This window comes from Lepidochelys kempii, chromosome 1 (genome assembly GCF_965140265.1).
Source record: "Lepidochelys kempii isolate rLepKem1 chromosome 1, rLepKem1.hap2, whole genome shotgun sequence".
NCBI lineage: Eukaryota > Metazoa > Chordata > Testudines > Cheloniidae > Lepidochelys > Lepidochelys kempii.
Window position 1 is genome coordinate 277537032 of NC_133256.1, and position 23033 is coordinate 277560064.

At 40.7% G+C, this 23033-nt stretch overlaps 1 protein-coding gene across 11 annotated transcripts in view; it reads left to right on the plus strand.

Annotated features, from left to right (window-relative positions):
- The window catches only part of PPFIA2 (PTPRF interacting protein alpha 2), a 619912-nt gene that overhangs the window by 466534 nt on the left and 130345 nt on the right, over window positions 1-23033 (plus strand). The window lies entirely within an intron of this gene.

Here is a 23033-nt window from a genome sequence, read left to right on the forward strand (position 1 = left end):
ATCCACGTTGACTGTTCCTGATCACCTTCCTCTCCTTCAAGTGCTTCAAAATGGATTCCTTGAAGACCTGCTCCATGATTTTGCCAGGGACTGAAGTGAGGCTGACAGGTCTGTAGTTCCCTGGGTTCTCTATTTTCCCTTTTTAAAATATGGGCACTATATTTGCCTTTTTTCCAGTCATCCAGGACCTCCCCTGGTCGCCATGAATTTTCAAAAGATAATGGCCAATGGCTCTGAAATCACATCAGCCAACTCCCTCAGCATCCTTGGATACATTAGATCTGGACCCATGGACTTGTGCATGTCCAGCTTTTCTAAATAGTCTTTAACCTGTTATTTCACAACTGAGGGCTGCTCACCTGTTCCCCATACTGTGCTGCCCAGTGCAGCAGTCTGGGAGCTGCCTTTGCTTAACTTTAAGGTTTTATTTAAGTGCCATTGAAGTCAATGGGAGTCAAACTAGTGGAAACTTAATCATGTGCTAAGTACTATGCTGAATCAGGGCCTTTGTTCCCAGAAGATGCACTGCTTTTATTTTAACACTTTATTGCTTGAGGTCTTGTCCACTTCTGAGCACTAATGCAATATGAAACTTGAACATCAGTGCCAGTGAGCTAAATATTACCATTTCATACATTAGTATGTATCCACAGCCTTCTAACCAGCAGGCCTGTTCTATAAGGGCATGTCTACTATAAGGGCAAGGTGCCGCTGCAGCATGTCTGGTGAAGACACTCTATGCCGATGGGAGAGAACTCTCTCGTTGGCATAATGAAACCACCTTCGCGAATGGCAGAAGTGATATCAGTGGAAAAAGTTCTCCCGCTGACATAGCGTTGTGCACACAAGTGCTTATGTCGGCGTAACTTATGTCGCTCAGTGGGATGGTTTATTCACACCAGTGAGTGACAAATTGTGCCAACATAAGATTCCTGAAGGGAAACAAGCTATTCTAGTATAATCACAGTTATACCAGTGTAGCTTAATGCACGCTAGGGACTTGTACAACTATTACTACAGTGGTATAGTTAAAGCGCTATAACTTCTTTATGTAGACAAGCCCTATTCACCTGAGATAAACAGTATGCCAACTTTTTCAGAGCAAATCAGTGCTGTAGATATTTTTTGTATTCACTGAACAACTATGGACAAGTGCTTACTCAAACTATATCTGGTGTTCACATTTAATTTAAGTTGAGGAGTAGAATTTTTCCCTTTAGCCAGACATCCCCACATTTCAGCAGTTTAATCAGCGGCAAATAACATCTGCATTTCAAAATCAGTGAGAAAACTGTCCAGCTGCTTATGGACTCTTATACCTTATTCCAAGTATATTAATCCTAGTAAAAAAAACATGTTCTTTCATAGCAGTGGGAATAAAATATGTTTTGCCAAAACAAACTCAAGGAGTGGACCAACAATGCTCTCAGTATTTGTATATCAAATAAAATTAAAAGGAATTTTTTGGATTAATATAATAAATTCAAGAGCTTTCTTTAACACGTTGACAGCAGCATCTGCCTTATTTTTGGACTTTCCTAACACCACTTGTGTTGCTCCTGGCTACCACGTGGTTTTGATTCCACATGGGGATTCTACTGCTCGGAAAACTACATTAAGGTCATGTTTACACTAGGACTTATGTCAACAAAAGTTTTGTCGTTCAGGACTGTGAATAAAACACCACCCTCAGTGATATACGTTTTGCCGGCATAAGTGCTTGTGTGCACAACACTATGTCAGTGGGAGGCTCACTCTCCCACCAACATGACTACCGCCACTCGTTGAGCTGTTTTTATTATATCAACAGGAGAGCTCTCTCCCATTGGCATAATGTGGTTACACAAGCACTGTTACAGCCGCACAGCTGTAAGCTTGTAAGTGTAGACATGGCCTCAGAATTCTTTGTCTCCACATTTTAGTCAGCCAACTTATTTCATATCTGCTCCTTTGCTGTGTGTTGCCAGCTATGGTGTTTTGACTTCAGCTAGCAGCATAACAGAATAGCAGAGAATGGAGTGAAAGCAGGGCATATGGAGTCCTTATCTGGAGGACAAGAAGAGCAGTTCATGAAGGGGACATATAGGGAGTTACCACTGACCTTCAAGGGTTGATTGTAACTTGGAGAAAGTTTGCTTCGAGGTGTTTTGTCATTATTTTGCTATTTATTGCGTGCAATCAGTACGCTTGATGTATAAAACATAGTGGGAGGCATGAACCTTGCCTCAAAGAGTTCACATTCTAAATTAGACAGATAATACACTTCAGACACAAAATAGAGTTGATAATCAGATGGAGGGTTCGTCTCAAAGCAGTGCAGATGTCTTCTTGAATTTTAAAATTAACTACTTCCTTTGGTGGATTAATACTGTTAAGCTTCATTGAAGAAGTATGTGTCTGAGGAGGATTTAAATGGCGAGACTGATTGTTTGGCACACATGTAGAGGTAAGGAGTTCCAAGTGTAAAGGAAGAAGGCTACAGAAGCGAAACCAATAATTCTTGGCCAGTCCTCAAAATTCTACCTTAAAGAATCTTTCGTAAGATATCATGTGTGTGTTTTAGTGAAGGGTAGGGACTATGTGTGTATGTATGGTGCATATTTGATGGTGTGGTTATGGAGGTTTTTATTGGCAAGAGATTGGGATGGACGTATTACTCACAAGTGGCGCATTCACTATATAAATAAACTTTTCAGTCAGATCCCTTTTGTTTCCCAAGAAATCAACTCTTTCCCCCATCTCTTTCCCCTTTCCCTATCCCACAGAAATCTATATATACTGTATACCCCACACCCCAGTAAAATAATGTCTCTTTCTTACTATCTGGGCTAGGGAGCCTGGAGTTTAGATTTCAAACTAAATGATGGCTAACAGCTTGGATAGCTGAGCTTCACTGGATGATATGGTGCAAGAGAGAGGCCCTAAGCTTATTACTTCTCTTGCTGAACTGGTGAGACTACTAGAGAGGAGCAGTTGGTCAGAGCAGGTAGGTTTTGTTGCTTGTGGGACTTTGTTTTGTGAGTTGAGCAGGTCTTGCTTTGGGGAATCAGAAGGTGCTGTTCTATCTCTTCTGAATAAGCTTTCAGAAATGACTTCAACACATAGCCAGTAGTGAGAGGGGGAGAAGTACTCTGGTGAAGGTAAGCAGTCTGGGAGTGGGATGGAATAGTCTGGTCCAGTAGCTCAAAGATGGGACCAGCAATGGGGGAAAATGCCCATCTATCAAGCAACCCATTTTATTTCTGAAAGGAGCATTTAGGAGCATAGTAAGGCGGAAGCTCACAGGTATCAGAAGGAAAAACAGCAGATTGGAGCTGAGAGGTGGACAGAGGTAGTTACCTGAAGCCTTGAAGGTGAGGATAAAAAACTTGAGCTTAATATAGAAGGTGAGAGGAAAATAAAGGAGTGGTTTGAAGAGAGAAGTGAAACAGAGTATTGGGAAAGGAAGATGATTTTAGCAACTGTGTTTGTGATCTTGAAAGAAAAGAAAAAGGTTCAGATAGAAGAAGGTTAATTTGTCAGAATGTGAATAGATTATTGAAGTTGTGAGAGAATTCTTAGAAACTGGAGAGAGGAGGAGAACTGTTGCTGAATGCGGTTCCAGTACAGTGAAGACAGAAGGCCTCCATTCATAAGGAGACGAACAGTCTCCAAGAAGTGTTTGAGACACATCAGGTATAGTGCTACTATTTTGGGGTATAGTCTTTTTCAAAGTTCTGTTTTATACTGTGATTTACTGGTTCTGCTCTTATTGTTTTTGTCCACAGTACAGTTATCACTTCCATTTGCGCTGCTATATTGCCTATACTTTGCAGCTGTTCATCTGGATTAACATCATATACTTCTTTTTAGATCTGTCTTTCTTGTGCTTCAGATACTCAGGCTGATTAAGGACTCCAGCATTCCGTACTACAATTAGAATGGCGGTTATACAATGGTCTTGAAAAGATGGTGTGATGGTAAAGCACAAGGGTGGGAGTCAGGAGACTTGTGTTCTATTCCATCTTTGCCACAGACTTCCAGTATGATATTGTGTAAGTCTCCTAGGCTCAATTTTTTAAAAATGAGCTCTAATTTTGGGCTTCCTTATTTGAACCCCTAGGGACTGACTTTTAGAGGTGCTGAGAGCCCACAGCTCCAGTTGAATTCAGTGGGACTTCCAGATGCTCATTCTCAGTACCCCTGAAAAACAAAAATAAAAACCAAGTAGGTATATCCATTTGGGCACCCAAAAATTGAAATACCCACAAATACATGCAGGGCTTTGGCGCGGAGCCTGGAGCTGGAACGCGGAGCAATGGAGCTGCAGGTTTTTGCCCGGAGCTGGAGCGGAACCAGAGCACAGAAAACCTTGACTGCTCCACTGCTCCAGGTTTTTTTTTTTCATTTTCAATCCAAAATGAATGATATTTAGCAAGAAAGTCCTAAAGGTGCCAAAAAGTTTCAGATTGTATAGCGATTGATATTAGCATCTACTTTACCACTTTTATTCTCGCTTCTGCCAAAATCAAGATTTAATGTACAGATACAAAATTACAAAGTTTTTTGGAGATATGTTTTATTAAAGAATCAGATAATTATCAGACATCCGGCAACACTGCTGACTGCTCCCACCCTTGTGCCAAGGTTAGGCAAGTACGTGCTCGCGTAAGTTAGTTAGATAGTTAGATTAGTATGTGTTGATACTTCTTTTGTAAGGGTTGATCAACAAGACACGCTGAGTGCTGTGATTACGGAAAAGTGTGATGCAGATGCAACATTTAAGATATCACAAACAGGAATATTGAAAAAAATAATGTTTTTGTTTATTGATATATTAAGATATCCCAAGAGATATTAACCAATTAAGTTCATTTCTCACACAGGCTGCCGTTACCGGTACATTTGTTCATTTGTACATGCTCTCGTATCACTCTGATGGACTTATTTTATATGTCATCTGTTCAACGGTCTTTTGGTATCATTGTTTGTAATTTTAAATTTACTGAAAAAGTCGTGTGTACCAGGCATATAAATATACAGTAAACATTTTTGCATAAATTAAGAGTGATTTTTGTGATATATCCAGAGTGATTGGAAAATGTCCAACACAACTTTGAGGGTGAATTCTTAGGTCATTTTAAGAAAAAACATTTCTGTGAACATGTGTCCTAAAATTCTTCCTAAGGGAACTACAGTCCCTTCAAGGAGGTGATGAAAAGTTAATTTCTGATTAATATCTCAAAACCGTTTTAATATAAAATAATGAAATTATGTCTGTGTCTTAGCATTAGTATGTGCTACCATATTACATTATCCAAAATTATTTAAACCATAGGTGCCCTGAACTGGTGGCTGGTCATTTTTATTTCATATTTCAAGAAAGGCTTGTTGTTGACTGCCCCTGGCTATGAGCGGTAATATTATATTCCCTAATAAGTTAATAATTATGGTTATTGTTTATTATTACATTTAAAATTTATGGTTCCAAAGTTGAAAAATAAGTAATAAGTAAAATTGTTTGTATCATTCTAAGCATCTAAGCAGATTAAAATTTTTAAACAGTTTTCTCGGAAACGGTTAATTATACAAAATAAATTAAGAGTACCATTTTAATGCATGTTTTAACATTAAATCATATTCCAGGGTTGTATCTGTTAAATAGTCGAAGATTTAAAAAATATTAAATAAAATTGGCCCAGTCCCCCCAGTTCACAATGCCTGTAGTTTAAATAATTTTATTTGAATGATGTTGTATGATAGAACGTTGGAAATAAACTTTAACAGGAAAGCAGATTAAAATTGCAAGCACAGTCCTTTTAGTAAAGAGAGCAAATTTTCGGAAATGTGTTTTTCCTACATCAGGCTGGAAACATTATACAAAATAGAACCTGTTTTTTGCTCTATCTTGTATAATCTATTCAAGCTGATGAAGCAAAAACATATTTCTGAAAATTTGCTCTCTTTACTAAAAGGACTGTGCTTGCAATTTGAATCTGCTTTCCCGTTAAAGTTTATTTTCAACCTTGTAATGTGTAGCCTCGTTACTTCCCAACAGTTAATGTTGTAGAACAGCAATAGCACATACTGACGCTACGGCATATACCAAATGTCATTGATATATCTATATTACAGCGTTTTTGAGATATTAATTAAAAACTTGGAAAATATTTTGAATATTTTACCGCAAAATTTCATAAGAAAAACTAACTTGAAATTTATAAACAAAAATTTATATTAATTATGTATATTAAAATACTTCTTACTTCATTAAAACTGCAAGAAACATGTTAAAATATTAATATATACTTTAATAATAATTTTGTGTAAAAAGAAAATGTGATCATTTTTGTCCAGAAAATCCAAAATAAATTCGAAGTACCTTAAGTGGTTAAGATATCACAAGCAGGTACATTATAAAAAAAGTAATGCTTTTGTTCACTGCTTTTCGAAGTTCATAACAAGAAACATTTGGACGCCGTAGCAGCACAAGAAGATTTGGCCATGGCTTCAACAAAAAAAATCAAATCTTTCCCCCATGATTGCTGGCTGATTTATGGGAAAGGATCTCAACAACGTCTTTACTTTTGAATTTGAAAAGCCCAAAATTTGGGCTTTTGGGAAAAGCAAAGAAGAAATCGGCAATGTGCAAGGTGGAAAAGGAAGTGAATGGCGAGCTCAAACCATGCAACTTCAAGACAAGTGAAGCAAGTGCCATGAAAAGTTTCAACATTTGGCGGCATGTAAAACGTAACCATCCTGAAAACTATGCGGCTCTGGTTACAAAAAAGGACCAGGAAGTTGAGGCAAAACACAAAGCTAATGCGGCTAAATGACGTTCATCTGGCTCTTTGAAAACTCCTGGAGAAAAGATTTTTTGCGGAGCGTCATCTGAAAAGAAACCCAAAATTGAGCAAACAAAACTTGACTCATATTTGAAGTCCTCAAAGGTTAGAGTCACCATGGATACCAATACTTTCTGTGAAGGGCTGATGGAAATGGTTTGCTTGAGTTCAACACCGCTCACTACCTTCAGGTTAAAGAACAAAGAATTCCAAAAAATTTCAGGTGAAATGGGTGGGCAGCTTGACGTTTCGATGGGGCACGATGCGATTCATCATTTAGTTGTCAGCACAGCGGATTCTGGTCGTGAAGAGCTCAAGAAAGCTTTGGAGCAAAAATTGTGCTACCTAAAAATGGATGCAGCAACCCGTGGAAACAGAAATTTCCTTGCAATCAATGCTCAGTACTACAAAGAAGGAAAAGATAAAGCTGTGGTAAAAATCTTGGACATAATTGACACTGAAGGGCATCACAATTCTTCGTACGTGAAAAGTCAAATAAAAGTTATTTTAGAAAAAATTGGGATCAGTGAAATGCAAGTGCTGAGCATTTGCATTGACAATGCAGCAAACGTGATGTGTGCCATCAAAAATTTCAGTGAGGACAATGAAACCATTTCTACCTCTGAGAACAGGGATGTGAACAGAACTGAAGCTATTTTGCCTGATGAAGGAACTAAAGGAATGGATGAAATCGAACTCAACATGGATGCTGCTGCGCAATGGGTTAATGACCCTACCCTCATATTTCCAACATGGCTTCATGAGGACCACTCAAAAGTCCAGCTGATACGGTGTGGTATTCACACTCTTCAGTTGGCAATCTGGGATGGACTGAACAAAGAACATGCGAAGAAATTTCTGGCAAAAATTTGACAAGTCATTGTCAAACTACGAACCTCAAGTATTCAAAGTGTTCAGCTTGATCTACATGGGGTAACTCAATCATTGGATACTGTGACTCGCTGGGGTTCAATATTTGCGATGATTGATCAGCTTCTCATTTTTCAATCTTACTGTGAACAAGTGGCTGCTGCTGGAACAAGAGAACTCAAGTTAACAAAAGCTGAATGGGATGAAGTGAAGAACCTGTGAGACCTCTTTGCAAAGCCAGACCAAACAACAGTGAATCTTCAAGCTGTCGATGTAACCCTGGGAGTTTTAATGAAGGAATGGTGAAAACTGTCAAAATTCTTGCAAGAATATGGTGGACAAATTGTGGAAGGAATTCTATCCTCCATGCAGAAACGCAACAAGAAGCTTTTTGACAATATTCATTTCCTTGCTGGAGTTTATATTGACCCACGATATCAGATTCAAAGGCAAAGGAAGGGCTCCTTGATATTGCTCAACGACTCAAAAAACAAAATCTGTTGCTATATTTGAACTCAGTGAAAGAGGTTGAAGAAAACAAAACACAACAAAAGGAGTCATCAACAATCAAATTTGCAGTTTCGGAAAGTTCACATCCTTCAGAAATAGCAGGCTGTTTTCAAACTTCTGTCTCCACTCTGAACTTGTTCGAGCATCCATCCCTGAGATGTCTTCAACCATCACAGGGAAATGGAGATAATTCAAGCACCAATTCTTCAGAAGATGACGCCTTCAAAAAGGAATTGGATAAACAAGAAAGACGGCGGCGAGTTTCTGCAATTCATAATTGCAATGAAGCATTATTTGAGAGAAACTTTTGAGAAGATTGTGAGGCAATGGAGTCTATTGGTAGGCTAAAAGTTAAGTCTGTTTTTGAGGCCATTCAGAGCTACCCACACTGCATTCAGGCTGCCTATAGAATTGCTTCGAGCATGCCAACAACTCAAGCTAGTGTAGATCGACTGTTTTCAGTTTTAAAGTTAATTTTAAATGATTTGCGGCAGGCTATGAAATACGACTTGATTTCTGCAATAATTTTTTACAGAATGAATTATGAATGATTCTAGTTTGTATCATTGTTGATGACATTTAAATTGTTTTAAAAGTCTGAATAAAAATAATGTTTTTTCAAAATTACAGTATGCACTTTTTTATGTAGTTAAAAATTAATTTGAGTTGGAGTGTGGAGCGGAGCTGGAGCAGAGCTGGAGCAGTCACTATTGGTGCCAGAGTGGAGCTGGAGTGGAGCAATTCAAAAATTTGATTGCTCCAAATCCCTGAATACGTGACACTTTGAAAACTTGGGCATTAACTTCTCTGTGCTTCATATTCACCATAGTTTCTTCCTGTAAAATGGGGTTTATTAATCTATGTCACATGGAGCTTGTGAGGTTTGTTTAATTAATGCTTGTAACATGCTTTGTGGTTCTTAGCTTGTGCTATATAAGTAAAATTCATCATTATTATTTATTTTGCCCTTGATTTCCTAAACGGCTCCTGCTATGTTCTTATTAAGGAAGAGTGTCGTACACTCCTCTGAGTGTATTGATCAGTCTGTTTTAAAGCTATAATTGTGTGATCTTTACTATTTGTGTAGCAACCATCTCACAAGGTTCATTGCTGAAAGCTAAATATCTGTCATGTATGCTTTATCCTGTTTGTGATTGCTTTATTGATCAAGGGCTGGATTTTTCCTTTTTAAAAAAAAAACATACTGTGAGCTTGGCCCAAAGCACTGGGCGGTGTTATCAGAATTTTTTTTTCTGATTTAGGAGTTAATTTGCTCTATTGTGATGAAAGCAGTGAAGTGATGTTTAACACCTCATTTGGTGGCACATTTTCTAATTCTCCTATGCCTTCTTTTCACAAAACGGATGTTTTCATTAGGACTCTCTAATATATATGTTTTCCTTCAAACAGACAGGGCAGTGGCCATTAATTTAGTCCACCACTTTGACCACACTAGTAACTATCAACTTTGTTATTTTGTGAGGCAATATTAAATTTTACCTTTGCCAATTTCATCCTACATTTAGGGTACGTCTTCACTACCCTCTGAGGCGGTGGATAGTGATCGATCTATCGGGGATCTATTTATCGCGTCTCGTCTAGACGCCATAAATCGATTCCCAAATCGATGCCTGTACTCCACCTCGGCAGGAGGAGTAAGCGGAGTCGACGGGGAGTCTCCGTGGTCAACTCGCTGCTGTGAGGACGGCCAGGTAACTCAAACTAAGATCCTTCGACTTCAGCTACGTGAATAGCGTAGCGGAAGTTGCATATCTTAGTTCAACACCCCACCACCAGTGTAGCCCAGGCCTTAGTCTAAAGAGAGGTGATTGGCATAATATGACTTCATGTGATAGTATTTATTTCATTTCCCTTCAGATACCTGTACTGAATAATTAAGAGTGGTTCCTTTGTTGTATGATGACCTGTGAAGTATGTCTCTTTTGGCTTTCCTTGTAAGTTCTGTTGGTGATGTTCTGACTTTTTTGATCACTCTTCAGGTAGAAGGGATCATCTGTGTAACTACCATTGCTGAGGGTAATTTGTGTTTTTTCTTAAGACTAAGGCCAACATTTTCAAACTCCAGTGCCTAAAATTAGTTATTTTAGGGACATTTTCCCCAACTCTTCTGGAACGTTTTACCTTCCCACCCTACCCCTCTGCTTCATTTTTTACATTTGCACACTGGATAGAAGTATGAGTCTCAAATATGTGATAGGTTTTGTAATGAGTTCTAATGAGCACATCATTACTTCCACAATAAATGTTTGGGAACTCCTCTGCAGAAGGCAAGCACAATGTAAGATACACACTGAAGAGGATGATTGTTACACCTCAGCAGTCATAGTCAGCAGCTCTCTGAAAGGCTGACCTAAATGGCACTTTCACTCTCATTTTAAATAGCAGTAACTACCACCTTTTTTGAGGATAATCAACTATGGAGGAAGAGTTTTGCTTCATTCAATAGTGCAATCCTGTTGCCCTGGGTCAAGATGTTACCCCTGAAGGATGAGGAATGGAGGCAGGACGTTCTTGGGCTCAGCCAGCTAGAGCCAGATGTTCCTAGTATGAGTCACAGATCTCTAGCCTCCCTGATCTACTGCAGCAACAGTAGTTTCGAGATCATGCCCCATGCTCTTTATTGCTGCGCTGCCTTTTCCCCTCCTGTTATTTCTTTGTTCCAGTCTGAATCCCTCTATTTTTCCTTAGTGAAAACTAAACCCTAGGATGTGTATTGCCAGAGACGGGCTGTGAGCCTATCACCTGCACTGGCACATTGAACAGTCACTAACCGTTCACTGCCCTAGGTAGCACCTTTTCTGTTATCACAGGACAGCAGACTGTTTTCCTAACTGAAACACCCCAGCTGTTCGGAATGGTGCTGGTGACACATCCCTGAAAATTGACACGACTGGCAAACGTTACAGCTCCCTCCTGGTCAGCAGTATCTTTATTTCCATTGTTACTAGATTGTCATTTACAGCCATGTTCCTCCACCACCAAAAAATCCTCAGGAACAACAAGTGGGTATTCTGTAACCATAGAAGGTAGAAGAGTTAAAGAATTCATGAAGTTCACTAGAGACATTGTTTTACCAATCTACTTAATTTTAAAGCCCCTCAGAGACTATGTTCATGGGTGTTAGTATAAAACCCTAGGATTAGAAAATGTTTCTACGAATCTGCTCATCTACGATCCAGCTCTCAGATCTGGTGGTAATGTATGGCTATTAGTGACTTATTTCTGTCTAATTTCATGTATGACTGAATTTCCTTGACCTTTTTTCTCATATTATTTTATAGTGCTATATGATTTTAGTGTACGTTCTCATCCATGATATATAACAATGCATATTTCTTTAATATTTTATTTCATAACTTTGGTGAATCTTTTAAATTTGAAACAACTTGGTTAAAATTATTTACAGTATTTTATTCATTTCAAAAGGCCATGCCATTTACTTTGCTATCCAGTACTTCTCTACTTTCTCTTCAGTTGAGAAGTCACAAAACCCAGAGGCCAAGCTTTGGAATATGCTATTCTAGCAGCAACATCTGGCTCTTTGGCAGTCTCTCTTAGGCAGTAGTTTTTTCTGCTTTGGAGATGCTTCTGGGTTTGTCATATATGTCAACAGCAAAAGGGCTGCCAGGGCTTTCTTCACATATTATTTCCTTTTCTTTGGCCTGCTGTCCTATTTGGACAAAAATAAATGTTTTAACCTTTCCTGAATAAATCCGTGAATGTTTCCATAATTGATTTCCTGATGAACCCAAATCTGTTACCATGTTCTCACTTCTTCTGCACTTGTGCCCACCTTTCTGCTGGCAAAAAGCTCCCAAACTGACATTTCTCTGGGGTCTTCTTGTAACCGTGTCAGTCCCAGGATATTAGAGAGACAGGTTGTGTGAGGTAATATAGTTTATTAGACCTCATCCATCTATTTCTCTGGGGATTGCATACGTTTCATTTGTGTTTCTTGTTCATGTGTGTCCACATAAAGCATTTTCTGTAAAATTGACATTCCCATAGCAAACAACTGGAGTTCGCTTTTTTTTCCATAAACTTCTGAATGGTCACCTTCATATTGGATTATACGTGGCAAGTCAAGAAAAAGCTGTTGTATCAGTACCTGTAAATTCATTAGCACAGATGTATAAATATTTACTACAAATCTTTGAAGCAGGTACATTAATAAATGTCTGACCCGTGCATCCTTAATATCAGTGCGACTCTGATATAACTCTAGTATAAAAATGCATCGGTTATTTTCTGGTTGTAAGCTATAGGTTGGATATAGTCAGCATAATTAGCATAGATATTGGTTCAACCATTAGGATGCCTCTTTGGGAAAAATTTGTCCCCAAGAACCAAGATGGTATAATGTAACCAGAGAAAATAGCAATGACTTTATTTTAGATTTATTGGTGAAGAGTGTCCTCAGGTTCAGCCCCCTGTGTTGAGGCAGGACCAAATCAATCTAGACAATCCCTGACAGGTGTTTGTCCAATCTGTTCTTAAAAATCTCCAATAATGGGGCTTCTACAACCTCCCTTGGAAGCCTATTCTTTAGTTAGAAAGTTTTCCCTAATTTCTGAACAAAATCTCCCTTGTTGCAGGTGAAGCCTGTTTTTTCTTGTCCTACCTTCAGAAGACATGGAGAATAGTTGATCACAGTGCTCTTTAAAACAGCCCTTAACATATTTTAGCACTGTTAACAGGTTCCCCTTCAGTCTTATTTTCTCGAGACAAAACATGCCCAGTTTTTTTTAACTTTCCTCAAAGGTCAAGTTTTCTAACCCTTTTATCATTTTTGTGGCTCTCCTCTGCACTCTCTCCAGTTTGTCCACATCTTTCCTAAAGTGTGGTGCTCAGAATTGGACTCAGTACTCCAGCTGAGGCCTCACCAGTGCCTAGTAGAGCGGGACAGTTACCTCCCTTGTCTTACATACAACACTCCTGGCAATACATCCTCAAATGATATTTGCCTTTTTCACAACTGCATCACATTGTTGACTCATATTCAATTTATGATCCAGCATAACCCCCAGTTTCTTTTCAACAATACTACCACGTAGTCAGTTATTTCCCATTTTGTAGTTGTGCATTTGATTTTTTCCTTCCTAAGTGAAGCACTTTGTCTTCACTTATGAAGTGAAGGCTTGTGAAGCCTAGCAAAAACAAGGCTGCCCGAAAACAACATGGTGAAGAGCTGTGGAAGCTGAGCTGAAAAACTTGGGGCACAGCTGGTAAACCATTGAAAGACTTGCCAGAAACAGACAGGAGCGGAGGAGCTTCGTCACTGCCCTAAACACCAGAGGTGTAATGGGAACATGATGATGATGATGATGATGATGAAGAAGAAGTGAAGTACTTTGCACTTGTCTTCATTGAATTTCATCTTGTTGATTGCAGACCAATTCTCCAATTTGTCAAGATCCTTTTGAATTCTAATCCAGTCCTCCAAAGGGCTTGCAACCCCTCCCAGCTTAGTGTCATCTGGAAATTTTATAAGCATATTCTTCTCTCCATTATCCAAGTCATTAATAAAAATATTGAATAGTACCAGACCCAGGACTGATCCCTGACGGACCTCACTAGATATGCCCTCCCAGTTTGGCAGCAAATCATAAACCACCTTATAGTAATTTCGTCTAGACTGCATTTCCCTAGTTTGTGTGTGAGAATACCATGTGGGACTGTGTCAAAAGGCTTATTAAAATCAAGATATATTACATCTACTGCTTCCCCCCATCCTGGAGGCAGTAACCATGTCAAGGAAGGTTTCAGAGTAGCAGCCGTGTTAGTCTGTATCCTCAAAAAGAACAGTACTCCTGTTCTTCATGTCAAGGAAGGAAATTAGGTTGGTTTGGCATGATTTGTTTTTGACAAATCCATGCTGGGTATTTGTCATCCGATGAAGTTGGATGTAGCCCACAAAAGCTTATGCTCAAATAAATTTGTTAGTCTCTAAGATGCCACAAGTACTCCTGTTCTTCTTACAACCCTATTATCCTCTAGGTGCTTACAAATTGATTGTTTAATAGTTTGTTCCAGTGTCTTTCCAGATAGCAAAGTTAGGCTGACTGATATATAATTCCCCAGGTCCTGTTTGTTCCCCTTTTTAAAGATAGGTACTTTGTTTGCCCTTTTCCAGTCCTCTGGGACCTAACCCGTTCTTCAGGAGTTCTCAAAGATAATTGCTAATGGTTCTGAGATTGCTTCAGCTAGTTCCTTAAGTACCCTAGGGTGAATTTCATCAGGCCGTGCCGATTTGAATACTTCTAATTTATCTAAATATTTTTTAGCCTGTTCTTTCCCTATTTTGGCTTGTGTTCCTTCCCCCTTGTTGTTAGTATTAATTGTGTTGAGTATCTGGTCACCATTAACTTTTTTAGTGAGACTGAAGCAAAATAGGCATAAAGCACTTCAGCATTTGTCACGGTGAAACGTGTTTTCTTCATATTTCTGTGTTTTCCTCATATCTTGTCTTTTACAAAATTAAAAAGGAATACGTTCACCATCACTAACTTGGACAATTTTATATTTAATTTGGTAACTACTGTAGTCTGCAAAAAGAAAAGGAGTACTTGTGGCACCTTAGAGACTAACCAATTTATCTGAGCATAAGCTTTCGTGAGCTACAGCTCACTTCATCGGATGCATACTGTGGAAAGTTTAGAAGATCTTATTATATACACACAAAGCATGAAAAAATACCTCCTCCCACCCCACTCTCCTGCTGGTAATAGCTTATGTAAAGTGATCACTCTCCTTACAATGTGTATGATAATCAAGTTGGGCCATTTCCAGCACAAATCCAGGTTTTCTCACCCCCCCACACACACACAAACTCACTCTCCTGCTGGTAATAGCTTATCCAAAGTGACCACTCTCCTTACATTGTGTATGATAATCAAGGTGGGCCATTTCCAACACAAATCCAGGTTTTCTCATATACACCCCCCCACACACACAAACTCACTCTCCTGCTGGTAATAGCTTATCCAAAGTGACCACTCTCCTTACATTGTGTATGATAATCAAGGTGGGCCATTTCCAGCACAAATCCAGGGTTTAACAAGAACGTCTGGGGGGGGTGTAGGAAAAAACAAGGGGAAATAGGCTACCTTGCATAATGACTAAGCCACTCCCAGCCTCTATTCAAGCCTAAGTTAATTGTATCCAATTTGCAAATGAATTCCAATTCAGCAGTTTCTCGCTGGAGTCTGGATTTGAAGTTTTTTTGTTGTAAAATAGCAACCTTGGCCCACCTTGATTATCATACACAATTTAAGGAGAGTGGTCACTTTGGATAAGCTATTACCAGCAGGAGAGTGAGTTTGTTTGGGGGAGGGTGTGAGAAAACCTGGATTTGTGTTGGAAATGGCCCAACTTGATTATCATACACATTGTAAGGAGAGTGATCACTTTACATAAGCTATTACCAGCAGGAGAGTGGGGTGGAAGGAGGTATTTTTTCATGCTTTGTGTGTATATAATAAGATCTTCTAAACTTTCCACAGTATGCATCCGATGAAGTGAGCTGTAGCTCACGAAAGCTTATGTTCAAATAAATTGGTTAGTCTCTAAGGTGCCACAAGTACTCCTTTTCTTTTTGCAAATACAGACTAACACGGCTGTTACTCTGAATACTGTAGTCCGCTGTCCTTACTGTTTTAAGTTGTTACATTGTGCCATCTCTGTAACACAGCTTTCCCTTCAGCAGTACTATTGGATTAGACTGAAGTGTGGATATGAAACGTATTGAAAGAGGTTAAGGTATTCAGTGTGGGTCTTGTCTTGTACCTATTCCTGGTCTTGCTTTTATCTTCATTCCTCCCTTCTAATAGCCCAGTAGGCAGATACTTTTCTCATGCTGTTGTATGGGGGGGAAGGGACGGTCTGAGGGAATTTTACTGTGGTTCCATGTGTTTATCCTCCTTCCCACTGTTGAATTTGTTATATATTTCTTATATATGTTGCCTATACAAACAGCAGATTGCATTGCTGCTGTGCTTTTGATCTAGAGAGAGAGAGAGAAAAAAATCCCACACTAATGATGTTGGTTTTCTTTTCATGCTATTCAGCTTTAGGGAATATGGGCATTACATTCCCCTCCTCCTCCTCCCATACACCACTAGCAATTTGAAGATATTTTCTCTGGATCTTTTTTCTTGTTTAATCCCTGTTGCCCTCCATGGCACTTGCTCCCACAGGGTATTTTTGAACTTTGATTTTCTCTGTGGTATGCCTCGTCTGTTGTAACTAATACTATCTCTGCCATCAGATTTGCTTGATAATTCTTTCATCTCTGTTCTGTTTCTCCTCCTGGCTACTATTGCTATATTTGGACAGCTATAAAAGCTTTTTTGTGAGGAGACACTATCTCTGCACCACTTTATATGGAGTGTGATTTTGGTTTCTCAGTCACTGCCATGAGTTTGCTTTTGCTTTTTTATTTTTAATATAATGATGTTAAATTAACTTTTGCTGATTCTCTTTGTCCCTGTGGTCCTATAATACTATGTAATATGAAATGAATATCATTAACTTATGGCTGCCAAGCCCAATTTGAGAGAGACTCAGCTTTTTACAAATTCCATAGATCCATGTATTATCTGAGTTGGAAATGAAGATTACAGGGCTGCTTGCTTCTTTCTCACTTTGTTTCCATCCTCTGAATCAAAGCTGCTTCATGTTGAGCTGCACCCAGTGCCCGATGTTTCCTCCAGATTGGATGGGATTCTGTGCACTCCGCTCAGCTTTCTACGTTGATGTTGAACAACTTCATATCATTTTTACACATACTTTGGTACTGCCATAAAGGGTGACCTCGCTTTCTGGAGCTGTCACGAATCTCTCTGTATAAATATTTTTGGGGATACGGTCTCCTCCCGTTCTTCTGACATAACCAAGCTATCGCAAATCTCCCCTTCTTAATAGTGATTTCTAAATGTGTCAGTCCTGTGCACTCCAGCACCTCTGTGTTTGGTATTTTGTCTTTGCACTTTATTTTCAGGACCTTGTGCAGGCATCTCATATGGAAGCTGTTCAGTCTGCTGAAGTGCCTAGCATATGTAGTCCACATTTCTGAAACATAAAGTAGGGATGACAGCACACAAGTCTTGCAGATTCACATTTTCACCTTAGTCAACAGTTTGCTGTTATTCCATGCACACTTCTCTAATGGCCAGAAATTCTGATTCTGTTAGACAGTTCAATCTGAAGGTCAAGCTTCCTGCTGATCATAGAACCCAAAAAGCAAAAGCTGTCAATGACACCAAAAGATTTACCCTCCAGAGTAATGGGAAGCATTGGTTCTTCCACCCTTTGGTACATGATCACAGTCTTCTTGAAGCTAATTGTCTACCAAAACCTGTTAAATGATGCAGAAAAACTGCCCAAGAGATTTTGCTGAGAAGATTTACTGTGGGCAACTGTAGAGAGGTTAGCTGGGGCTAGTCTCTCTCTGGAGTGGCAGGGACCCCCCACTGTCTCACTAAGTTCAGGAGGAGGCCTGTCAGTGAATTAGTCTGGCCGCAGGGTCTTCCTCTGTGAGGAAAGAAATAAACACAGTTAGTCGTAAGCCCAGGCCCTAGGTCAGGGCGGGGCAATGGTGAGTCAGGTGCTGAGGCCCTCAGGGGCTGAGCAATAACAATATATAAACAGTGAGCCCAGGCCCTACGTCTGAAGGCCTGTGAGAGGGGGAGATTGCCACCTGCAAGTTGGGTGGCAGGGGGGACGCAGGCACTCCCACTCCACTGCGTCCCAGTCCGGGGCCCTAGCAGCAACAGAAGACCCACTGCTGTGTCATGGGGGATGTTGGCCGCAACACACTGACATGGGTTCTGGCAGTGTCGCAGACCCAGGCTACTTCCAGACTCCCCCTCTTGAGGTACCTGGATCAGAGTGGTGTCCTCAGGGGGGTCCTGCACCATGGGTTCCTCAGGATAGGTGGCACAGGGCAGGCTCGGCAACTTTCCGGGTAGCTGGCCTGGGACAGGCTCGGCAACTCCTCCAGGTAGATGGCCTGGGACAGGCTCGGCCAGCCCTTGGGTCCACCGCAGGTCGCTGGGGTTTCCCAACCAGGAGGTAGGCTGGAGACGTCTGACCTCCACAGTGGCTGGTCTCCCACTGAGCTCTGGGGTTGGGTCTTTATACTTCCTGTGCCACACCTGACCGTCTGGTGGGCGGGCTCAGGGCTTCCTGGCTCCTCCCACTCTGGTGTCCGGAGGGGCTCGTCTCTCCCTGGGGCAGCAGAGACCCACACTACCTCACTACAGCAACCATGGCTGCATCAGGCACAAATAGGAAATCTCTCAAAACCCAGCTCTTTCACCTTGGTTTTCACTCTAAACCTTGTGATGTAAACCATCTAGCAGGGAATTAGTCCGGTTCGAAGATAATGCCATCATTACTGTCTTTAAATGCATGAAGAATCAGGAAAGAAAAGTAGATGTTAAAGAGCACAAGAGCCTATGATACACCCCTGTTTAACACCAGTATAAATGCTGGAGGCAAAGTGGGTTTTGGGGTGGAGGCTGATAGCTTATGACCCCCTATGCAATAACCTTACAACCCCCTGAGGGGTCCCGACCCCCAGTTTGAGAGCCCCTGCTGCATACAATACATATAATTTGAAGTACAAAAGGTTTTCAGGACCTAAAATACATTTTAAAACAGAGGTTCTCAAACTTTAGCAACCTGAGGACTCCCAGTTTGATTTAAAATTTTTGTGGACCCCCAAGCCCCACTGCTCAACCCTTGCCCCGCCCCTTCCCGAGGCCATGCCCCTAGTCCACCCCCTTCCCTGATGCCACGCCCCACTCACTCCATCCCCCCTCCTTCCATCTCCCCCACCCTCACTCACTTTCACCAGGCTGGGGCAGGGGGTTGGGTTGCAGGAGGGGGTGCGGGCTCTGGGAGGGAGTTTGGGTGCAGGAGGGGGTGAAAGGTATGGGTTCTGGGAGGGAATTTGGGTGTGGGAGGGGGTGTGGGGTGAGGGCTCTGGGCTGGGAGTTTGGGTGTTGGAGGGATTTTGGGTGCTTGAGGGGGCTCACGGCTGGGGCAGGAGGATGGGGTGCAGCTGTGGGAGGGAGTTTGGGTGCAGGAGGGGGTGCGGGCTCTGAGAGGGAGTTTGGGTGCAGACTCTGGGCTGGGGTTTGGGGTGCGGGAGAGGGTGAGGGGGGTGGCGCTACCTTGGGCGGCTCCCAAAAGTGACCGGCACATCCCTCTGGCAGCAGCTCCTAGGCAGTGGGCCAGGGGTCTCCGTGCACTGCTCTCGACCAATGGCTGCAGTTCGCAGCCAATGGGAGCTGCAGAGTTGGCGCTTGGGCCTGGGGCAGCGCATGGAGACCCTCCGGCCCTGCCCCCGGCCTCAGGAACATGCTGACCACTTCTGGGACTGGCGCAGACCCAGGGTCCCCACTCCTCCCCCTCTCTCCCAGCATCTCCTTCCCGCTGGGGCACAGCTGTTGTGAAGGAGGCACTGGGAGGGAGGGGGAGGATGGAGATGAGGTAGGGGGGGGAAGGAGTTAATCAGTGGGGCTCGCAGCCCCTCTGGAGTACACTGGGGGACCCCCAAGGATCTACTTACCTCAGTTTGAGAAATGCTGTTTTTAAATATTATTTAAATTAACTTTCCTGGAACCTGCACCTCTGCTTAGGATGGAAACAGGGTCTTTGGAGATTTCTTTTGGCTCTCTTTCCATTTTTCCCTACCTTGCACCTCCTATTTGCCTGTCTGTCTGTCTCATGTTCATCATGTTCATCATGTCCTCTGAGCTCATAGCTCCTATCTTCTCTTGATTTGATCTCAGTTTCCTTTTGCTCTCACACCTCAGACTTCACCTGGTTTCTGTGTTTGGCTTTCAGTCTTTCCTTTGTTAATCTCTACTAACATCACTTCTGCTATTCTGTTTCCTCCCATCTCCACAATGACCTATGGATCTTCATATCTGAGCCAATAGTGAAGAAAAATATTAAGAAGTCTGACTCACTTGTTCTGGGATCCAAGACAGAAGTCTTCCATTGACTTCAATGGGTGCTGGATCAAACCCTACAAAGGTCCTAAAATATCTGGTCACTGGTCATTGGCTCTCTTCTCTTCTCTTGGTTGACTTGACAACCAAATGTTGCTCTCCTTTGGGTGAGGGACAGAGTGAAACTACAGTGTGTTCTAAGTCTCTTGTAAATGACAGATGGCTTGAAATGTACTGGTACATAGCAATCAAAATGTTCCTTTAACACATTCCAGTTGTACGGTCAAGTTAATGAAAAATACCTTATTGAAACTGCCATAAAACTGATCTAAGTACATGTTACACCACTCAAACTAGACATGATTTATTCATATTGGTATTAAGAAAGGTATTGATTTTTAGCCAAGAGAGACCCTCCTCCCCATGTGTGTGTGTTGTTGTTGTTGTTCTTGTTGTCTGTATGATAGTGGAGAGAGAACCAGAGGGATGGAGAACATGTAGCATGGTGAGAGGGGAAAGTAAATACCCATTCCTGTTATTTCAGTGTTGCATGTGGTTTCTAAAAGAAAACAATGATTAATGGCACTAGATGTGTTTCTTTGAATGTCAACTTATTGAAATAAAAGAGAACATGAATATGTTGGTTTTCGACTAACTGCATTCAGCAAATTCTTACCAGAGCTGAACAACAGGAAAAAGTATCTTGCAAGCCAGTTTTGATCAAGACATATAACCTTTTACGATGATGACTCAACTTAACCATGAAATATCTGGGAGTTATCAATGGGGTTTAGGCACTTACCTACCTTTAAAAATCTATCCCTTAGTCATCTACTTCAACATTTTTAGATCATTGATTTCTTTATTTCTATTTTTAAAATTATTGTAATCTCTCAAAGAAAAATGGTGCAATTATTCTTTTCACTTTCACAATTATTTTTCACAGAAACTGCTGGTGAATGTACACTTGTTAGTAATTAAAGTTTACTGATGATGAAGTTGTTATGTTTTTGGTCACGTAAATCAAGTGACCGGATGGTGTTCATGTTTCATATTAGATGGTTGCTTAGTTATATTTTAGCTTCAATTCATATGAATCCATTTAGGGAATAATATGGCAAGGTAAACACATGATAAAGTTTGTCCATCTGTCTATGACTTACTCCATCTGTCAAAATTGCTGAAATTACTGAATAAAAAATAAGGCCCTAAAAGTAACATTATAATAACTATGAGTGGAGAAATTACTTAAAGTTCATACACTGGAACAAAAGACAGTGGTAATGTGTTTAACATTGTGGCCAGGTAGTATTTTTATTTTCATATGCAGGTTGCAGCATATGAATGGTAACCGTATGCAAACGCTGTAATTAAAATCATTCTGTCCAACAAAATCAAATGGAAATAAGATTTTCAACTTCTACGATTGTCATTAGTCAGTAGTGTCCCAAAGTAGATCAACTGTGTTTCAGTAATTAACATACAGTTTAAGCATTACACAAATCACTAGGAAAGTAATTTTGGAGCTGAGCTGTTTTAATCTAATGAATCTTTAGTGTAAAATAATCTTATTCAGTCATCCACAGAAATGCAGATGGTCTTAGTATAACTATATGGTCTGGGTTTATTTGATAGCTGAGTTGAGCAAGAATATAATTAAAATCATTAAACAAAGTGATTTTCTTTGAATTTGTAAATAGACACAACTGTATAAATATGTAGTGATGCTGGTAATGCAGAAGCAGCAATGGGCAGAAGTATGGATTCTATCCAGGGCAGAGCCAGACATACACCATGTATGCAGTAGTGTACACTTGGCTCTTCAGTGGACAATGGACAACATCCTTGAAGACCAACACCACTGTGCTCCACTCGGACAGCATGGGACAATGTAAAGTGGCTTTTATAGCGCTGCTCTATTGAACTCCAGCAACTTGCAGCAACCCATTAGCTGTTTCTCTCCCCCACTTCTCTTTGTGGAGACACTTAGCAGCTACTTCATTGTTTCCCTTCCCACTGAAGCTGGGTTGCAGAAATATGAAGCAGCCAACCCTAGCTGGGTAGAGGGGTGGAAAGAGATGCTGAATAGAGACTTCAAGGAAGATGAACACTGAGGAGGAAGAGACACTGGGAGTGAGACTTCAAGAGAGGACAAAAAGTAGCAGAATCAGCCTGCAGAATGATATTTCTCAACTCCACCCAAACATAATAGATATCTGTCCACCATAAGCATACCATTCTGTTAGGGGTTGGAGATTAGGGAGATGATTCTTGGGAGCCATCCCAAACTTCATTGATTAATTTTATATACAGGGTGGAGCCTTGTTGTTTGTTCTGTGCATACTTTCAACATTACAGTTGTCCAGACAAACGGGCCGTTGGAGGGCTGCTGTGCATCTGCAGATTTTGTGTGCTCTCTGGTGAATTTTAGCAATGTGATCTGGCTGACTGAGTAGAGGGTTGGGAGGCAGGGACTTCAGAGATCTGAAGTTCCACATGTCCTTCAGGTGTCAATGCCAAACACAGTTGATCGTTCATGTTTACGTTTCTTCCCTTATCATTTGTATATACAAGACTAAAGTCTTAACATTCCATCTCTCCTGATGGAGATTCCTTGCTCTGAAGGTTGAATTCTATTGAATAGCGCCAATTTCCTCTAAAAAGACCCAGTACATAAATAACCACAATTTATACACCCAGTTACTCTAAAACACAACTAATGCACAGTTTAACAGGGCACATACCTTCTATTTCCTTTGTTTACTAGCATCCCTGAATCTCATGTTATTTACACTTAAAATGCCTGTAATATTTTGTCTTTTAATTGCTGACAGATTTGTTTAAAAAA